Source organism: Brachyhypopomus gauderio, chromosome 10, assembly GCF_052324685.1.
Source record: "Brachyhypopomus gauderio isolate BG-103 chromosome 10, BGAUD_0.2, whole genome shotgun sequence".
NCBI lineage: Eukaryota > Metazoa > Chordata > Actinopteri > Gymnotiformes > Hypopomidae > Brachyhypopomus > Brachyhypopomus gauderio.
In genome coordinates, this window is record NC_135220.1 from 23300766 (window position 1) to 23322542 (window position 21777).

The 21777-nt window shown below is 40.5% G+C and overlaps 2 long non-coding RNA genes across 2 annotated transcripts; both read right to left on the reverse strand.

Annotated features, from left to right (window-relative positions):
• Positions 1-3392: 3392 nt before the first annotated feature.
• Positions 3393-16662, reverse strand: LOC143524945 (uncharacterized). Its single transcript, XR_013133527.1, has 3 exons — positions 16577-16662; positions 3873-3923; positions 3393-3675 (listed from the first exon to the last, which is right to left on the reverse strand). It is a non-coding gene; the product is annotated as an uncharacterized LOC143524945 (long non-coding RNA).
• Positions 16663-17772: 1110 nt separating this feature from the next.
• LOC143524946 (uncharacterized) lies at positions 17773-21281 on the reverse strand. The gene is made up of 5 exons (XR_013133528.1): positions 21200-21281; positions 19562-19724; positions 18865-19057; positions 18090-18161; positions 17773-17839 (listed from the first exon to the last, which is right to left on the reverse strand). It is a non-coding gene; the product is annotated as an uncharacterized LOC143524946 (long non-coding RNA).
• Between the last annotated feature and the right edge of the window lie 496 nt (positions 21282-21777).

Sequence of the window (21777 nt, forward strand, 5' to 3'; positions counted from 1 at the left end):
GTCCTAGGTACAGCTCTCTGTGCACAAGTTCTACATCACTATCCATGGTCATGAGATATGGTTAGTGACTGAAAGCTCAAAATGGTACAAAACAATGCCATCAATACCATCAAAAGCTGCACAAAACAGTTCTCTCCAGGTTGCTGAAATTTCACTCCATGAATGAGTGCAGAGCTTTGCAAACCAGGAGGCTTCCGGTGTTTTAGAGGAACAGAACTAAGTGGTTTGGGCGTTTCATAGGGATAACCCTGGTCCCCCACTGTAACAAATCCTGCTATCTCCCACAGGAAAGAGCTCCAGAGGCAGGTACAAGACCTGCTAGTAAGATCTCACAGCTCACCTGGGAGCAACATGGGTGTCACCTGGGAGCAACATGGGTGTCACCTGGGTGTCCCAGAGGAGGAATTGGAATCTGTCACAGGGAATAGAAAAGTCAGGACAGATCTCAGCCTGACAACACTGTGTCCCTCACCAGGAAAAGTAGAAAGAAAATGACAGCAATGGTTATGGTGAACACTTTCTGCTGTGTATACCAGGACCAACCAGGGCCAACCAGGACCAACCAGGGTGCCATGATTAGCCCCTCCCCCAGCTGTCAATCATGTATGTTTTGTTTATGTGGCCATGTGCGTTCGAAGTCCTTCCTTGTATTTTTTTAACTCAGCCCTCTCATTATTGGATTGATGTGTTGCTCATTTGGTCTTGTCAGTTTAATCCTGGTGTTTGGTCTTTTGTGTTGCTGTTCATTGTCGGTTATCTATAGTCGTATGTTGATTCACTTACAGCCCTGCCTACTTTCGTGTTTGTGCTTCAGTGTTGTGTTGTGGTTTGTTTCTATATTCAGCATGTAGTTACATGTTGGTTATGTTTCTATGTCATGTTTCTAACCCTAACTCCCTCACGGATTTGACCAACGCCTGCATTTACCAGCCTGCCTTTGGAATTCCCTCCTTGATGCTGACAGCGTTACACAGGGCCAACCAGGACCACCCAGGACCAACCAGGGCAAACACAGCAAAAATCCCAGTGTTAAAAGGACTCCTCAAACACAAATTTAACACCAGCAGGACGTACATGAACACCTATGTATTTATGTATTAATCCAGAACACGGGTTTTTCTGTCACATAAACATCTGGAAATGAGAGGCAAATGCAGCCTGTGATGATGGAAACTTAAATGTTTACCAGGTAATGACGGGGGTCTGTCTAGTCGACCTGTCTGCGTGCATCCCAAATTCGTCTTTTCTCATGTACCTTCTATCTGTTTGTAAAGATCAAATCAGGCCTGAGCCACACATCTGACATGAATAATAAGGAGTGATTTCCTTGGCTGCTGGATAAGCCTCAATCAGCGAGCATCTGCTGTCTAGAAAACTCACTCAGTGAGCTGCTTGTTTAAGTTGATCCATTCTTATGCTTTTCATCTGTTGTTGATTCAGTTCATCGTACGAAATCCAAACATTGTGTTAATATGCAAGTATGATGGTTGTGTTTGCTCCCAAAGCTGTTCACAAATAGCAAGTTCACAAACATGTAGTGTTTAGCATCCCTCCGGGTTTTTTTGTTTTTTTTTTAAGGCCTTTAAGCAAAAATGAATATTGTTTGGATAAATTTGAAGATAAAGCTGTAGTTCATGCAGGAGGACATTTTAGCTGGTAAACTGCCTGCTGAGACATTTGCTCCTTTTGTGTTATGTGATAATTTTAAGGAGCTGTGAATAAACCTTGTGCACCAACCCAAAGCATTTTCATTTTAACATTATCTAGACAAAGGACCCCTAAATGATATCTACCAGCTTTGCACACACAGATATTCATAAACACACAGATATACATACACTCACACACGTTCGGCAATCAAAATAATCATAAATTACGTCACAGTCTTTTAAATCCTTGTTGGTATTGACCTTTTGAAATATACCCATGCTTTTAGACTTTATTAGTATGAATCAGCACATGAAATGGGAAGTCGATCGATTTTTAATTCTTTTTATATTTAAAAAACTTTGCAAGCTGTTGGCTTTGGTGGTTTTACCCACACTGATTTCATTGGATCTTGTCTGCACTGTAGGACAAAGTTCAAGGAAGTTAAGGACCGCTGCCTTTGAAAAGGAACATCATGGAGTTAGAGCAAATAACCTTCAGACATTTGAAGAGCATATGTTCATCTGCACGGCGGAGCAGAGCATGGCCAGGCTGGAAGCTTCACTTATTCTGAACTCACTGCCTTATAGTCACAAGACTCAATATGTTTCTGAGAGATACAGTACTTAATCTGATGAGGCCATTCAGAATTCAGTGCTGTGGAACAGTCTGTGCCTCATAATATATACTTAAACATCTGAAAATAGAGTGGCTAATGCCAACGCACAATGTGTTTGTTTATAAGAAAAAGGTTGAAAGCGAAACCGAATGGTTGTGTTACATACTGATGTTAACATTTTACTTACTGTAAACGCTAGACATTTAAACATTTGCCATTTCTTAAACACTGTCTGAACGTTTTAGCCTAATTAGCTAAAAATAGCGACAAAATCGTTAAGTTGCCAATACTGTTGCTGCATTCACAAAATGATGTCTCACAACACACCTCATTTAGGGGGAACTTTTGGGGTGTTGTGACAGTGGCTTTACCCCCCTGCCCTGGCACCAAACTGGAAATGCAAGCACAGACTCACGATAGCGCCATTCACTCTAGTTCTACTATATAAACGTCCGCGCACACGCGGTAGCGCCATTCACACACACACACACACACACACACACACACACACACACACACACACACACACACACACACACACACACACACACATACACACACACACATACTGGTTTTTATGTCTTACGAGGACACTCCTTGCCAAACCAGTTAGAATGTGGTTTACAGGGACCTACCTTTCCCATTGCTCTAAAGAGTTGCTGGCTACATTAAAAAATCTGGATTTTTTTGCAGAACATGAATATCACTTCAGATTTCTTCTAGACAAAATCAAACTCTTTACATGTCAACCTGACATTGTGCTTGCATATGGGGACATGTTGAAAATGTCCCGCCTATAGCTAGAATGTGGTCTATAAGGTCTTACCTGCTTTACCAGTACACTCACTTAACAATACACAAAAATGGCCATTTCACTGTTTTAGAAGGACAAGGATGGTTTACTAGAACTTGATTATACACAAACACAAACATGACTGCTTAATGCATTACCAAGACAGGCATGCTTAAGAAGAACAAGTCCTTGCATTGAATAAACATTGGACATAATGAGTTTATAGCTGTTATTTATAATTTGTATTTTAATGTAAATTATATTAAAAAACAAGAGAATAATCTCTCTTCCTACATTTTTAAGGAAAAAAAACAAATCCACAAAGCCTGAAACAAAACTATGTATTATTGTAAAATCTTCAATTAGACTGGGCTTTCCTTTGAAATGTTTTCCCTCTGTTTCTAACAAAATCTCTTATATTTTGTACTGTTCGGCCTGCCAGTACAGGGTCCTCAGCATCTTTGCACTGCTGACATTCTCCCAACGTGGCCAGTTTTCCTTTTGTTATATGAGGCTTGAAGTGTTTTCATCACAGCCATCACTTCTTGTTTAGACCACAGTGTTTTTGTCCTTTTCCCAGGACCTTTGATTTCTGCTGCAGAATTGTCATTGCACACTATTAAAAACAAACAAAAAACAAGTTACAAATTTTGCATTAAGCAAATGTAAAATGATTTACTGTCACAGAATTTAAAAAGTGTGAGATTACTGTGATCATGTAATATCCTAATGATTAGCTGCCATGTAAATTGTGATTCACAATTAAAATTCTGTGTGACACCTAATGTCCATCTATGTGATTAAATTAAATACCAGGAGAGCATCCCACAGTAATGCTCCTATCTGTCTGGGTCTTCTGTATCTCTATAAAAAAGGGAATTACAATGAATCAGCATGTGTATTTGAAAATATATGTAAACATTTGTTTCTCTGCATACTTTGCTATCGCCTTTTCATCCTATCCTTCAATTTTCATGACTCCCACAGAACAGTGGACTAACAAAAAAAATCCAGTGGGATCTTGTGACCACTGATGAAAAACTAGAGGATGACATAAAAGAATTGTGCAGCAAAAAGATTGACTTTACATCTACAAGGCAGACCAACAAAGTAGCAGTGTGTAATAGAGTGTACAGTATGTGGACAGTGTGTGCAACACTGCTGTGTCTTATCCATCTGTGCCTAAGTGGTCCATCAGCTCAAATACAGGGGTCCAGACCACTGATGAATGGGTTAATGGAGGGCTAACAAAGTATGTATGGGAACAAATGCTCTACAGTCTGTAATTGCAGAACTACAAAGTGGTCCTACATGTAAGTGGAGTTGAATAGATGGAGTGTATATGGAGATACTCCTAATAAAGTGTCTAGAAAGGATCGCCATCCGATCCAGGAGAGTTAGACAGTCTAACCAACTGTATAGAGAATACCTGCAGATCAGCTCTAGATATAGTAGCTCCACTCAAATATAAAAAGCTCACTCCGTGGTACACTGACCAAACTAGAAACTTCAAACAAATAGCACGTAAATTATAGCGTAAATGGCGATCTCACAAGTATTTCACTGTGCCTGGAAGGATAGCATTATTGACTACAAATGGGCTCTCACTAAAGCACGCTCAGCATACCTAGCCTCACTGATAGAGAAAAATAAAAACAATCCTAGATTTCTTTTTAATACTATTTCCAAACTTACAAAAAATCAAGCAGGCGAAGAACCTCAGATTCTAGTAAACCTCACTAGTAATGTATTTATAGATTTCTTTGATAATAAAAAAAAACCTTTTATTAGCAAAACAACTGGTATGTCATCTGGTTTGGTTGATATTGATTTAAATTACATACTGGGAGAAAAACTTGATGCTTTTCATCCACTCCCACAATCAGAATTAGAGAAAATAATTTCTTCCTTAAATTGTGCTACCTGCACTCTGAGGGAACCGAGTCTAAAGTTATTAAAAGAGGTATTACCAGCGGTAACTGAACCTCCTCTAACTGTAGTTATCTCATCCATTACAATAGGTCACATGCCCAAATCATGTAAATTAGCAGTTATTAAACCTCTGATCAAGAAACCAAATCTTGATCCGACTGTGCTAATTATAGACCCATTTCAAACACGTCATTTATATCTAAGATCATAGAAAAAGTTGCCCAACAATTATGCCTATATCTGCATAGGGTGTGTGAAATATATCTTGTCTTCTTAGTAGTATTGTGTAGGTATTATTAGATCATAGTTGTTAGTTGGTTAATACATCCTAGCCAAGCCTGTTGCATGACTCCGGATGTTAGGTGCAGGATTTATCATCTTCCTGTATTATGTTACTTACACAGGCCTCAATTTTTCTTAAACTGAGTTTGTCATCAGGTTTGGCTGATATGTAAAGTTGAGTGTCATCTGCATAGCAGTGAAAATTGACACTATGTTTGTTTATAACTGTGCCCAATGGTAGCATATATAATGTAAATAATAATGGAGCCTTGCGGGACCCCATATTTAACTTTTGTACGTTTGGATGGAATATTATTGAGCTCTACAAACTGATAGCGATTTGTTAAGTAAGAATAAAACCATGAAAGGGCTGTGCCTGAGACTCCAACCCAGCGTTCTAACCTTTCTAGCAAGATCCTATGATCAATTGTGTCGAAAGCTGCACTAAGATCAAGAAGCACTAACAGTGATACATAGCCTTGATCTGAAGCAAGGAGGAGATCATTTGTTACTTTAACTAATGCTGTTTCAGTACTGTGATGGGGCCTAAAACCAGATTGGAACTTTTCAAATATGTGATTCCTATGCACACACTAGTTGCTTGAACAGAACACAGCAGCAGCTACAATCTGATACTGGCTCGACAAGGATCCAGAAGCACAGTGCACTATGTTCATGGTCCATTGCCTCAACTGCCAAGTACTCAGACCACCAAACAAACCTGGACTGACCTTCAAAACAAAGTGACATGGACACACACAATACCTTGCAAGCTTTTCCTTGGGGTCATCAGGAAGGCACCTCCCTTTGTTGGTGTTTCGATGAATTGAGCCCCCAACACCTCCAGAAGGCTCATCAGTGGAGTCTGGCGTCCCAGACCCACCCCCCTCCAAGCTCACAATGTAGCCCATCACAGAATTTACCAACAACCCTGCTACCCGACGGCTATCGGAAAAGCCAAGTGACAATCCTACCCATATCTCAACATCACACACACCAAACAATTGATCTCTTCAAGTACTATCCTTACCCCACCTAACCTCAGCCCTTCTTAGCCACACCCACTGACTAGATCTCTCAGCTACCGCTGACAACTCTTTTACCACTGCTCTCATCACACAGCCTCTAAATCCAAACTCAGCCAGTAGTCTTGTGGCAGACTTCGCCACGAAACCCCTAGCCCCTACCTCTACAGGTCTAATATATGCTTGCCAGCCCCGCTCTCTTACCTCAGCCACCAAATCTGCATACTTCAACCTTTTCCTTTCATGTGCTGCATCAACTTCGTCCTCAAATGGAACAGTTAGCTCTATGAAATACACTATCCAATTACTTTCAGAGTACAACACAACATCTGGCCTCAAGTTTGTGACAACAATACACTCTGGAACCTGCAATTTACAGCCTACATCAACCAACAGTTTCCAATCTCTTGCATCAGCCCACTTACCACCAACTTTTGAAAACTGTGCTGGCTCCTTGCTATGCTGCCCCTCACACACAAACCTAATTACTCTATTGGAACTAGCAACTGGCATGCCATTAACTTCCAACCGCTTCTTATCAAGTGCACCTGCCAATGATTTAAGTACCTGATTATGCCTCCATGTATAACGTCCCTGTGACAAACTCACCTTGCATGCCGACAGGATGTGCTTCAATGTACCACTTCCTGCACATAGTTTACAAGTTGGATCCTCACCAAACCACTGCCCAAGGTTTTGTGGAATTGGAAGCACATCATAAGTAGCTCCCACAAGAAACTTTATACGACTTGCATCCAATGCCCACAACTCTCGTCAGGTGATTCTCCTCTTCTCCACACTTTCCCATTTCATCCACTGACCCTGCTTACTCTGTCCTGCAGCTTTTGCCCACCTTACTTCCTCCTGCTCTTGAATAAAACCAGTCACCATTCGCCTTCTCTCAGGAGATGTGGCCTTGCTGAATGCCCTCCATGTATCACCTGACCCTAGTCCTGCCCTCCCATTTTGCACGTGCCCTACAACATCTCTATGCTCCAATGCCCTCTTTGCTGCCTGAGTTGCCTCTTGGGAATTCCACTTTCTTCCTGTACGTGTCACTGGTGCCGCTGCTTTGATCAGTGCATCTTTCGACCCTATCAACAACATTTCTCGGCCTACCTTGGCACATTTAAACTCCTCAACTAAGCTTGTTAGTGGCAGTTCTAGCACTCCTCTCCCAAACCATGCCACACTACTAAGACAATGTGGAACCCCAAGCCATTTTCTTACAGCCTTATTAACAATCCTTTCTAGCCTCTCAACTTCAGTCATTGGAATATCATACACTGTCAGTGGCCACCTTAGACGAGGCAACAATCCAAACTGCAAACACCACAACTTTAATTTACCTGGCAAAAAGGACTTATCGATACTATTAATCGCCTCACCCAATTCCTTCCTTAACTCTACAACCTGCTCTTTGTCGTTCAGTGCTGCGGTGTACCACCTACCTAGACTCTTAACTGATTTCTCCAGAATAGACGGTATTACTTCTCCCTCCATCACATACTTTTCTTGTGTCAACTTCCCTTTCACAATTGAAACACTCCTAGACTTACTGGGTTTAACCTTCATCCTAGCCAGCCTAAGATTATCCCCTAGCTTCTCCAACAGCCGCCGAGTACATGGAACAGTAGTCGTTAATGTAGTCATGTCATCCATGTATGCCCTAATCGGTGGGAGCCGGGTGCCATCATGCAGCCTCTCCCCACCTACAACCCACTTAGAAGCCCTGATAATCACCTCCATTGCTATTGTAAATGCCAATGATGAGATTGTGCACCCTGCCATTATACCTACTTCCAGACGTTGCCAAGATGTAACAAACTCCTCTGTGCTGAAACAAAACTGAATGTCTCCAAAATAAGCTTTAACTAACCTCGCAATCTCATCTGGAACCTGAAAAAATTCAAATGCCTTCCACAACAGAGCATGCGGTACCGAACCAAAAGCATTAGCCAGATCTAAGAATACCACATGTAGATCACTTCTCTCTGCTCTTGCTGTTTGAATCTGGTGCCAAATCATGCTACTATGCTCTATACACCCTGAAAAACCTGTAATCCCTGCTTTTTGCACCGATGTATCAATTAACTTATTCTTTTCCAGAAATGCTGCCAACCTACGTGCAACTACACTAAAGAATATTTTACCCTCCACATTAAGCAAGCTTATGGGACGAAACTGCTCTATGGCTACAGAATCCTTCTCTTTCGGAATAAGAACACCACCTGCCCTTCGCCAGTCCTTTGGGATAATCCCCTTCTTCCACACTATAAACATCAACCTCCATAACAACTTCAAAACATCTGGTGCACTTTTATATAATCTATATGGAACTCCATTAGGCCCTGGTGCTGAACCTGCTTTTGCGCACCGCACTACTTCCTGTACCTCACTCCACTTAAGGGGATTAACATCCATCTTCCACTGTAGGTCACCTACTGGCGGAATATCTGCTGGCAATTTCACCTCACTAGTCTTTTCCTCCCTTGAGTACACCTTCTGAAAATGCCCCTCAAGCTCCTTCTTTCCTACCTTTAGGATCCCTGACTTCTCCTGACTAAACAACGTTTTAACAAATCTAAACAGATCCTTAAAGCAGTGTTTCTCAACCTTTTTTCAGTTGTGGCACCCTTTATATGCATGCAAAATTTTAAGGCACCCCAGTTGCGAACGTAAGTTGTTGACGGGGGGGTTGGGGGGTGGCGAACGTAATCGCGACAGATTCCAATCCCTCCCCCGCCTGAAAAAAAGCTCACGCCCACCAAACTTGAGAGATCTGGTGCCGCGGGACCCTGGTTGAGAAACGCTGCCTTAAAGAATGCCTCTCTAGCGCGCTTTTTCTTCTTCCTTCTTTTCCTCATAGCTTCTGCTCTCCGTAATTTCCCTAACTTACTTTTCAACTCGTCTTGCAGTAACTCAATGCCCTCTCTTTCCTGCTCATTACCCCGCTTCCACCGCTTCCTCAACAACCTTGACTCCTTGACAAGTTTTCCTATTTCTACCTGCCTCCTTGATTTACAAACAGCCTTACTCATTCCTTTCTTCTGCACAACACCAAATCTTGCCACACCATAATCATAGATAACTTTACCTAGCCTGTTCAACTTACTTTCCACTGTAAGAGATCAAGTGTAAGAGATATTAAATGCTGGATGTCTCTAAACTTCCTCCAACTTAATGAGGACAAAACTGAAGTCCTCCTCCTGGGCCCAAAGGCCTCAAAACAGAAAATTCCAGATCTAATGCTTAATCTCGCAGACTACCCCATTACACCTGGCACAGTAGCCAAAAACCTAGGCGTCATACTCAACTCTGACCTATCATTTGATAAATACATAGATAATACTACTAGGATAGCTTTTCTACATCTCCGCAACATTGCTAATTTAAGAAATACATTATCACAAGATGATGCAGAAAAATTGGTGCACGCCTTTGTTAGCTCCAGACTAGACTACTGTAACTCACTACTGTCAGGATGTTCAAATCGGAATTTAAATAAACTTCAAATAGTTCAAAATGCCGCAGCCAGGGTTCTGACCAGAATAATAATAATAATAATAATAATAAATTTTATTTGATGGCGCCTTTCTGACACTCAAGGTCACCTTACATAATAATAATAATAATAATAATAATAAATAACATTAAGACAGAGAAAAGGTACAAATAAATTAAAATAATGGATAAAATAGACAGAAGATCGGAATCATACATTAAAGGCACCTCTAAACAAGTATGTTTTGAGACCTGACTTAAAATACGTAATAGAGTCAGAGTTTCTTAAATCGGGTGGTAAGACATTCCATAGCCTAGGAGCAGAGTTACTAAAAGCCCTGCCCCCCATGGTGCTTAAGCGGACAGTGGGGACAGACAGGTGAGTGGAGGCAGATGATCTCAGAGATCGTGAGTGAGTGGTAATGTTGATGAGATCTGTTATATACGGAGGTGCAAGGTTATGAATAGCCTTGAAAGTAAGTAGTAAAATTTTGTAGATGATGCGTTGCCTAACTGGCAGCCAGTGCAGCTGTTGTAAAACAGGAGTGATGTGGTGAGAAGAGGGAGTTCTTGTAATGATACGTGCAGCTGAATTCTGAACCATTTGAAGTTTGTGAAGTGATTTACGTGGAAGACCAAAAAGAAGGGAATTACAATAATCTATGTGGGATGTAACAAGGCTGTGGACCAGAATAGCAGTAGTGTGGGAGGAAAGAGAAGGCCGTAGACAATTGATATTTCTAAGGTGAAAGTAAGCAGATCTGGTAATATTGTTGATGTGTGACTGAAGTGATAAGGTACTATCCAGGATGACACCCAAACTCTTTACCTGAGATGAGGGAGAGACAGAACAATTATCAATGGTGAGAGAAAAACTGGTCACTTTGGATAGATTGGACTTAGTGCCAACAAGTAAAACCTCAGTTTTATCACCATTTAATTTGAGAAAGTTGAGAGAGAGCCATGTTTTTATTTCGGGTAAACAGTCTGTAAGGAAAGGCAGAAGAAGATTGGAAGTAGGCTTACTTGAGAGATAGAGCTGTGTGTCATCCGCGTAACAGTGAAAGTTGATATGATATTTACGGAAGATGTTACCAAGGGGGAGAAGATAGATTATGAAAAGAAGGGGGCCAAGGACAGAACCCTGAGGCACACCAGAAATTACAGGAGAAGGTTGAGAAGTGAAGGTTTTGAGCTGAATAAACTGTGCGGTTTGACAGATATGATTTAAACCATTGTAACGGTGTGTCAGTTATGCCGATGAAAGACAGTCTATGAAGAAGAGTGGAGTGACAGACAGTATCGAAGGCAGCGCTCAGATCTAAAAGAATAAGAATAGAAATTTGACCGGAATCAGCTGTGCAGAGGAGATCATTGGTGACTTTAACAAGTGCTGTTTCTGTGCTGTGAGAGGAACGGAAACCAGACTGAAATTTTTCATAAAGATCATTGTGTGACAGATATGAGTGAAGCTGAGCTGTAACAACTTTCTCAAGTATTTTTGAAATGAATGGAAGATTGGAGATAGGGCGTAGGTTATTAAAATCGGTAGGATCAGCACCAGGCTTTTTTTAAATTGGGTTGATAGCTGCAGTTTTCAAGGCAGCTGGTACAGTCCCAGTTGTGAGAGAAGAGTGAATGATTGCAGTAATAAAAGGAAGCAGAGAAGGAAGACAGGATTTGACCAGTTTAGTGGGAAGAGGGTCCAATGAGCAGGTAGGTGGCTTAGCCTTACTAATAAGATCATAGAGTTCTGAGGTAGGAGGAAGAGAGAAAGATGAAAAAGATGTAGAGGAAAGAAAGGAAAAATTATTAATAATTAGGGATAGTCAATGTAGAAGATGGAGATTCAAGAGACTTGTAAATCTTCTTAATTTTCTCATTGAAAAATGACATAAGAGAATTGCAGAAGGTAGTAGAACAGAGATACGATGGAAGAGAGTCCGGAGCTTGCACAGTTTTTTTATAAAATGCATACAATGATCTAGTGTCTCCATTCATAGAAATAATTAATCCAGTATAGAAGTCCGATTTAGCCTGTGATAGTGAGTCCTTATAGTGCAGCATATGGTCCTTATACATGTCCTTATGAACAGATGAACCAGTTTTGCGAAACAATCGCTCATATTGTCGTCCCTTGGTTTTCAAGAGACGAAGCTCAGGTGTAAACCATGGGGCTGAGCGTGAGAAGTGAACCATACGTGTTTTCAACGAGGCAAGAGAATCCAGAATGGCCTGAAGACCAGTGTTATATGATGACATTAGTTCATCAGGGAACATTTGTTGTTGGAAATCCAAGTGGGAGATTATACTGGAGGACAGAGAGACAGAATCAATATCCTTAATATTACGGAAGGTGATGAGACGGGGAAGCTTCGTGATGAAGAGAGGCAAACTGACATTAAAGGAGATGAGAGAGTGGTCAGATATAGCTAGCTCTTCAACCGAATGGTTAAAAGGAGTGACACCAGAGCAGCAAACGAGGTCAAGAATGTGACCTTTACAGTGTGTGGGAACGTCAATAAACTGTTCCAGTCCGAAGCTCCCCAGACATGATATAAAGTCTTTGGTGAGGGGATTGTTAGTGCTGTCCATATGAATATTAAAATCGCCCATAACTATAATAGCAGGTGAGAGAGTGATCAGATGAGTTAGCAGCGCAGCGAAACCCTGAAGAAAGTCTTTGTTACCTTTAGGAGGACGGTAGATGTTCACAATGATGGTAGGTGTGGAACCAGCAAGTTGACAGACCAGTGACTCAAAGGAGGCGAAGACAGGCGCAGACACCGGAGAGACTTTTCGGTCCTCCCGATGGAATATCGCAAGACCTCCTCCTCGACCAGAGTCACGTGGTTTACAGATGTAAACATATCCAGCAGGAGCGGATTCATTAAGTTGCGTAAAGTCATTTTGTTGTTGCCACGTCTCAGTTAGACAGAGGATGTCATACTTGCGGTCAAGAAGGAGATCCTGGATAAGAAGTCCTTTGCTCGTTAACGAGCGGATGTTAAGCAGACCGAATTTATGGTACTGTCAGCTCCAGTAGAGGTGCTAGCCAACCGGTCTGGGCACACTAGCACACTGTGGTCAACTACCCGACTCGGTCCACGGCGGGTTCGACGAGCAGTAGATCCGATGGATTGCAGTGGAGCAGTTATGTCCTCATATAGAGACCGGCGGGACCCTCGATGAATATATTTTCGACGGGGGATATAAATCAAATCCGCGTTGGAAAGCAGAGGCACCGGTAGTGAGAGCAATGGAACAAACTGAGAGTATCGTAGCCGAACCAGTTCCGCAGCAGAATAGTGGATAATACCCATCACAGGTTGGTAAATTCTTGAACATAATATCCAAAAAAGGACGAGCCAGAGCTGTAGACTGTATAGTTTCATGATGTCAGAATATGAATTCTGTTCCAATCCACATTTAATATATGTTGACGAATTAAGCAATCGCTATGTCTAAATCCACCAAATACGATAAATACTTAACTAAAAGTGTAACTTTAAGAACCATATGACTATTAAACATTCAATTAATAACAGTAATCAGAACTACAAAATGGTTCCCAGTTAAATTCCGTATTGATTTTTAAATTCTTTTATTAACTTATAAAGCATTGCACGGGTTTGCTCCTGAATACCTATTATGAACCACAACGTCTGCTACTCCTGACTTCCTCATACAATACCACAGCTCCTGTCTCGGTACTCTATCATAAGTTTTCTCTAAGTCAACAAACACACAATGTAACTCCTTCTGTCCTTCCCTATACTTCTCCATTAACATTCTCAAAGCAAACATAGCATCTGTGGTGCACTTAGCTGGCATGAAACCATACTGTTGCTCACAGATCTCTACCTCTCCTCTAAGCCTAGCTTCCACTACTCTTTCCCAGATATTCAGGCTGTGACTGATCAACTTTATTCACCTGTAATTACTACAGCTCTGAATGTCGCCCTTATTCTTGAAAATCGGCACCATTATGCTTTGTCTCCACTCCTCAGGCATCTTCTGACCTTCCAAGATTCTGTTAAATAACCCAGTCAAAAACTCCACTGCTGTCTCTCCCAAACATTTCCATACCTCCACTGGAATATCATCTGGTCCAACTGCCTTACCACACTTCATTCTCCAAATTGCAGCCCTTACTTCCTCCTTGCTCACCTGAGGCACTTCCTGATTCACAACCTCTACCTCTTCTAACCTTCTTTCCCTTTCATTCTCTTGATTCATCAGTTCCTCAAAATACTCCTTCCACCTTCCCAAGACACTCTCCTCACCAGACAACACATTTCCATCTTTATTCTTTATCATCCTAATCTGCTGGACATCCTGCCCATCACGGTTTCTCTGTCTGGCCAATCTGTACAGATCCTTTTCCCCTTCCTTAGTGTTCAACTTCTCATACAGCTTGCTATACGCCTTCTCTTTAGCTTCTGCCACTGCTCTCTTTGCCTTATGACACATCTCCTTGTACCTCTGTCTACTTTCTTCATCTCGCTGAAAATCCCAATGTTTTTTAGCCAACCGCTTTCCTCTCAAACTTTCCTGAACTTCCTCATTCCACCACCACAACTCCTTGTCTGTCTTCCTCTGTCCTGAGGTCACACCAAGTACTTTCCTAGTCACATCCCTCACTGCATTTGAAGTCTCATCCCAGGTATCCAGAACACCACCACCATTACTCAGTACCTGCATCACCTCATCCCTGAATTTTACACCACAGTCCTCATCCTTTAACTTCCACCACCTGATCTTAGGTTCCGCTCTCACTCTTGTCCTCTTCTTCACTTCCTGCTGTCCACTGCTGTTTAGCTACACTCTCCCCTGGTAACACCTTGCAATCACTAACCTCTCTCAGGTTTCATCTCCTACAGAGGATATAGTCGACCTGTGTGCATCATACCCCACTCTTATATGTTACCCTGTGCTCTTCCTTTTTCTTAAAGTAAGTGTTAACTACAGCCATCTTTATCCTTTTAGCATAAATCTACCACCATATGTCCTTCCGTATTCCTTTCTTTAACACCACATCTACCCTACACCTCCTCATCACCACTGTTCCCTCCACCAACATGTCCATTTAAATCTGCTCCAATAACCACTCTCTCTTCTTTAGGAACCTGCAAAACAACTTCATCTAACTCTCTCCAGAATTCTTCTTTCTCCTCCACATCACAACCTACCTGAGGAGCTTAATCACTGATGACATTCATCATCACCCCATCAATCTCTAACTTTACACAGATCACCCTGCCACTTACTTGCTTTACCTCCACTACACTCTTACTAAACTCATCTTTCAGGATTACCCCTACTCCATTTCTCTTCCTGTCTACACCATGGTAGAAGAGTTTGAAGCCACCACCAATTCTCCTGGCCTTGCTCCCCTTCCACTTGGTCCCATGTACACACAGTATATCTATCTTCCTCCTCTCCATCGCATCAGCTAGCTCTCTCCCTTTACCTGTCATAGAGCCCACATTCAACATACCAACTCTAACAACTTCCTGCTCTGCCTCCTCTCCTTCAGCTTCAGAACCCTCTTCCCCCCTCTCCTCCTCCTCCTCCTTGTCCCAACAGTAGTCCAATATCCACTAATGCCCTGTTGGAAAACAGCACCAGTGGCGGTCGTTGTTAACCCGGGCCTCGACCGATCCGGTATGGAATTTCTATTTTTGATCCGCATCATTTGATTTGGCGCCGTTTTTACACCGGATGCCCTTCCTGACGCAACCCTCCCTATTTATCCGGGCATGGGACCAGCACTAAAATACACTGGTGTGTGCACCCTAGTGGCTAGGTTTTAAAAACCCTCACTAACCTATTGCTGTTCCTGGGGTAATACAATTTGACAATTGTAAATGATAACTGAAATGCAATTTTCCAAATCTGCTGTTGTGGACAGCAAATGTTTGTGCAACAGGTCCTCAAAAATAAATTTGTGGGATCAAAAGGTAATTAGTATGTCAATACAAATGACCTGTTGTGGCTCTTTGTCAGGTGATAAGGTAGCCATTGTAGCACTGGCAACAGGTCCTTTTGCAGGAATGGCCTAAAAACTTTACAGAGACAAGATACCACTATCATTGTATCATTGTTAAGCACCAGTGCACTATGTTCCTGTGATGTCAGTATATGGAAATGGTGTGAAAACAATGTGCAAGAGAGTCTGTGATTTGAAATACAGCTTCAGAAAAAGAAGTCCCTCGAGACCACAATCACGTCATACACTATACACATCAACATTAACTGGCTGCCATTAACATGCACTGATAAACTACTATAGCCTCCCTGTAAACCACAGTGTGCTTACAAAACAGGTCCAAACTTAACACAACCTGGTACACACAATATCCTAGCAGACACTGCAGTTACAATAAGTTGTAGTGTCCTGATATTAAAGGTTTCCGTCACACACATTGACACATGAATATTCCTTAAGTAAAGACAAAGCACTTTGAGATATTCTGTCACTGTCCTCAATAAACACAATGTTCTCTCATAACAGGTCATGGTCAAACACAATCTTAAATACACTTATTAAGGATTTAGCCAATACAACACAACATTCAGACAACTTCCATTTACTGAACTCATCAAGTTCTGCTAGTGAATGCAGGGGTTCATAATCTGACATAATTTTTATAGTTCTTTCTTCCTCAGGGACCATAAAAGAATTGAGGTAATCACATAGTGAATGTTTACTGTAACTCCAAAAAATGTGCAACATTTTTTGAAAATCACAGCATTGTGTCTCAAAATTACCTCTTGTGCTACTTCACATGAAATCTGTGAATGGTGCTCCTCAGTCCACAACTGGTCCTTCATGGTCAGTGGTGCAGAAGTTGTTTCCTCAGAATCCATCTCAGCTAAATTCTAGAAACACAAATAAGATTCAGAAATGTGACACCAAACATTCCTGAAGGAAAGTAAAAAGTGTTATCTTTTTAAAAACCCATCACTAACCTATTGCTTACTTCCTTGGGTAAAACAATTTGACCGTAAATGATAACTGAAATGCATTTATCCAAATCTGCTGTTGTGGACAGCAAATATTTGTGCAACAGGTCCTCAAAAATAGATTTGTGGGATCAAAAGGTAATTAAGAATGGTATGGAAATACAAATTACCTGTCGTGGCTCTTTGTCAGGTGATAAGGTAGCCATTGCAGCACTGGCAACTGGTCCTTTTGCAGGAATGGCCTAAAGATGTTACAGAAACAAGAAACCACTATCATTGTATCATTGGTAGGCACCAGTGCACCATGTTCCTGTGATGTCAGTATATGGAAGCGGTGTGAAAACAATGTGCAAGATAGTCTGTGATTTGAAATATATTTTCAGAAAAAGAAGTCCCTCGAGACCACAATCACGTCATACACTATACACATCAACATTAACTGGCTGCCATTAACATGCACTGATAAACTACTATAGCCTCCCTGTAAACCACAGTGTGCTTACAAAACAGGTCCAAACTTAACACAGCCTGGTACACACAATATCCTAGCAGACACTGCAGTTACAATAAGTTGTAGTGTCCTGATATTAAAGGTTTCTGTCACACACATTGACACATGAATATTCCTTAAGTAAAGACAAAGCACTTTGAGATATTCTGTCACTGTCCTCAATAAACACAATGTTCTCTCATAACAGGTCATGGTCAAACACAATCTTAAATACACATATTAAGGATTTAGCCAATACAACACAACATTCAGGCAATTTCCATTTACTGAACTCATCAAGTTCTGCTAGTGAATGCAGGGGTTCATAATCTGACATAATTTTTATAGTTCTTTCTTCCTCAGGGACCATAAAAGAATTGAGGCAATTACATAGTGAATGTTTACTGCAACTCCAAAAAAATGTGCAACATTTTTCTGAAAATCACAGCATTGTGTCTCAAAATTACCTCTTGTGCTACTTCACATGAAATCTGTAAATGGTGCTCCTCAGTCCACAACTGGTCCTTCATGGTCAGTGGTGCAGAAGTTGTTTCCTCAGCATCTATCTCAGCTGAATTCTAGAAACACAAATAAGATTCAGAAATGTGACACCAATCATTCCTGAAGGAAAGTAAAAAGTGTTATCTTTTAAAAGCCCTGACTAACTTACTGCTATTCCTTATGTAACAAAATTTGACTGTAAATGATACCTGAAATACATTTATCTACATCTGCTGTTGTGGACAGCTGATTTTTGTGTAACAATCCTTCAAAAATAGATTTGTGGGATCAAAAGTTAATTAAGAATGTTATATTAATACAAATTACCTGTCGTGGCTCTTTGTCAGGTGATAAGGTAGCCATTCTAGCACTGGCAACAGGTTCTTTCCCAGGAACAGCCTAAAGACGTTTCAGAGACAAGATACCACCTGCATCATTGCTAGTTACCAGTGAACTATTTTCATGTGTTGTCAGTATATGGAAATGTTGTGTAAACAATATGCAAGATAATCTGTGACAAACTACAGCTTCAGAAAAAGAAGTCCCTCGAGACCACAATTTTGTCCTACACTATACATATCAACATTAACTGGTTGACATTAACATGCACAGGAATCAATGCCATCACTTAGTATTTTGATTAAAACAGGCTCACTTAAACAGGAGACATACAATTTAAGAACAGACTACAAGTGTTATTCATTGAGTTAGTGCTCATTTTAAGTACTCAAGAAACAGGTCTACGTTTCAATCTATGTTTGAAGACAGCAAGTGACTCTCTAGTCTGAGACTCTGCACCTTACAGAGCAAGAGACTCTGCAGCTTACACAACAGGTCTATGCTTAACTCAACCGGGTGCACACAATATCCCAGCAAACACTGCAGTTACAATATGTAGCAGTGTCCTTATATAGAAGGTTCCTGTGACACACATTGACTCATGGATTAAGCTTGACCAGCAAATTCTTAATGTCCTTAAACACACTGCACTCACAGGACACATCTGAGCCATGCACAGCTCAAATACACTCACCGAATTTATTAAAATATATCTGCATATAGAATGTTGCTTTAATTATAGTGAATGCTCATATCTTAATACCTTGCATCTCCATGGCCATTCAGAGTCACCGTAGTTGTATGTGATCTCTTCTCCAGGACTAATGCTCCTTGTTGCAAATAAACACAAATGGGGTTTTCCCGCTACTCTGATTGTTTTCATTTTGCTGTTTGGGCTAACATGGTCATCATTCACAAGTCTCCCAAGAGACTTATCTTCCAATGAAGCATCAACACTGAAACATTTAAATAAAGCATAACAGACAACTTTTAGTACAACAATGAATAAAAGAATATCTTTTTTTTATCACAGCATAACCTCAAAAATAATCACCACACAACCACTTTATGTACACCTCCTTGTATTTACACTCACTATCAATTTATTCAGCACCACTTCAAGGTGCTCTTTATTGTTCTACAGTTACATTCTATCAATTACTTCTGTTTGTCTGCATACTTTACTAGTCCCCTTCACCCTGTTCTTCAATGGTCAGGACCACCACAGTGGTAGATCATTCTCATCAATGCAGTCACACTGGGGGTCCTGACCACTAAAGAGGGTGAAAGGAGGCAAAGTATGCAAAGAAACCGCTGGATTATATTATTTTATTGTAGAACTACAAAAACCATACATATGGTAAGTTGTACTGATCAAATGCATGAGTGTGGATACAAACAGGTGGACTTAATGAAGTGACTGGTCAGTGTGTAGCTACAAATGAGTATAATATACATACCAAAAAAGCTTTCCATTGTAACGAAATTCAAACATGAATATTTTCAGCGCTTCTTTATATATTCTCTGTCTTCTCTCACATTCATGTTTGTTTATTAGGTCCCCTCTGTATTCCAAAAGAAAATCTCCCTTATCAAAATGGACACAGCTGAAAACTCCACGGCCTACATGAGAAAACAGAGAACATGTCAAGCTGGGTCTTCCCAGTGTGGACTTCTTGTTGCTATTGGAAAACATCACATTAAACCACAACAATGCAAAACAAATACATGCTATTACGCATGAATATTAAATTACCTTTATTTATATAGCATTTATTATAGCATTTATATACTTCACATCAAACCCGTCTTTGTCTTTACAAGCAGATGTAAAATATGCAGCCTCCTCTTTTGGATTAAGCTTTCTCTTTCTCAGCTCCATGGCAACTCAAGTGCTACTCTTCCTAGCAAAAAAAAACTTAAGTTTTACTTTGCTCATTAATATCATTAAATACATCTTAGTCTGTTTATTTGATTGTTCAGGGCTTATAGCTAACATATTAGCCCACATTTCTGCATTTTTGAACAAGATATGAGTTTCTGAATGGCTGGAGAGTGCTGTGATGAGCGAGTTCACTTAATTCACAGCATATAAACAATGCAGGCCCAACTGTCATAAGAACATGCTGGTAATAAGGTTACTGAAAATACACAACTGTGATTTTTGTGATTGTCTTTTTGGGTTTATCTAATTAGTGTTGTATAGTTTGCAAAGAAAAAACAATGTAGACTGACTTAATGACAAGTACAAACTAACCAACCATTAATAACCACTACAGGGGATTTTATTCATTCTCACAATGTGATTTGGGGGAGCTGAACTACCTGAGATAGTTATCTACAAATATGAATGGCATTTTAAATTGTATGATGATATATTCAAATACAGTAAACATCATAAACATCAGAGCACATATTCATGCAGATTAAACCCAACAAAAGTGAGAAAATAACTGAACTAACCTAGCACTCACCCAGTCACAGAAAACTCCCTAACACTGACTAGCTAGCTGACAAGCTGGCTACTACTACTCAGATGGGGTGAAATGTTTAGTAACAAATGAATTCTAAATCAAAATAATCATTTAAACATTTTAGATTACGGCATTGAAGCTAGCGCTACTCATTCTATATTGTATATAGACTGTGCTGGTGTGATTAGCTAAGAAATTATATAACACAATTAGCTTGATGCTAACGTTATATTGGAAATCCCATAGACATGCTAGCGGAAATTAGCATTATAATCGCGGCGTTAATTTGCTTTCTAAAACATCAAGTACAGCATACTTTCTCATGTAGAAGCATCAAAGCACTGATAAATATTTGTGATAAATGTTTGTGATCTAACCCAGCAGGCTAGAGCTACTCATTCTATGTTGTATTAAAGACTAGACTAGCTAAGTAATTTGATGCTAACGTTATACTACAAACCCATGGAAATGTTAGAGGAAATCAGCGTTTTTGTAGTCGGGACAAATAGCTTTCTAAGACCCAACATAAAGCTTAATTTATCATTCAGACAAATCTAAAGTATTAATAAATGTTTAGCAATTATACAACAACAGTGTTTGTATTTATAAAGGTCATTACCTTACCTGATTTTCCAGTCTTTAGAAATTATGGGACGATTAGTATGACGTGGCATCTGCGTAGTGAAACTCCGCCCACTGATCGAATAACACTGGCATGATTGACAGAACTTTTAGCCAATTACAGCTTGAGTAGTCAGTTTAAAGCCCAACCAATCAGAAATCGCAAATCGTAACACTGAGGGCACACAGGAGCATTTCCGACACCAGGCTACGGGGGGCGCTATACTAAATTCTGGGACAACACTGTGTAAAGCGATTTTCATGGTTTTATGGTGTATAAGGACATGGCCCCAAAATTTGAGAGGGAGCTTCTCTCACTTAGATAAGAGCATCTACAGTGCCGGAATTATGAGGACACCAGCCCTGTCCTGATAAACCCAAATGTCCTGGTAATGTCGGTATGTAATCAGGTGAAAAGTCTCTGTAAACCACATAAACCAACGCACACACACTAACATACACATATGCATGAATACACACACACACACACACACACACACACTAACGTACACGTATGCATGAATATACACACACATACACACACTACCATACACATATTCATAAATGTACACACACACACA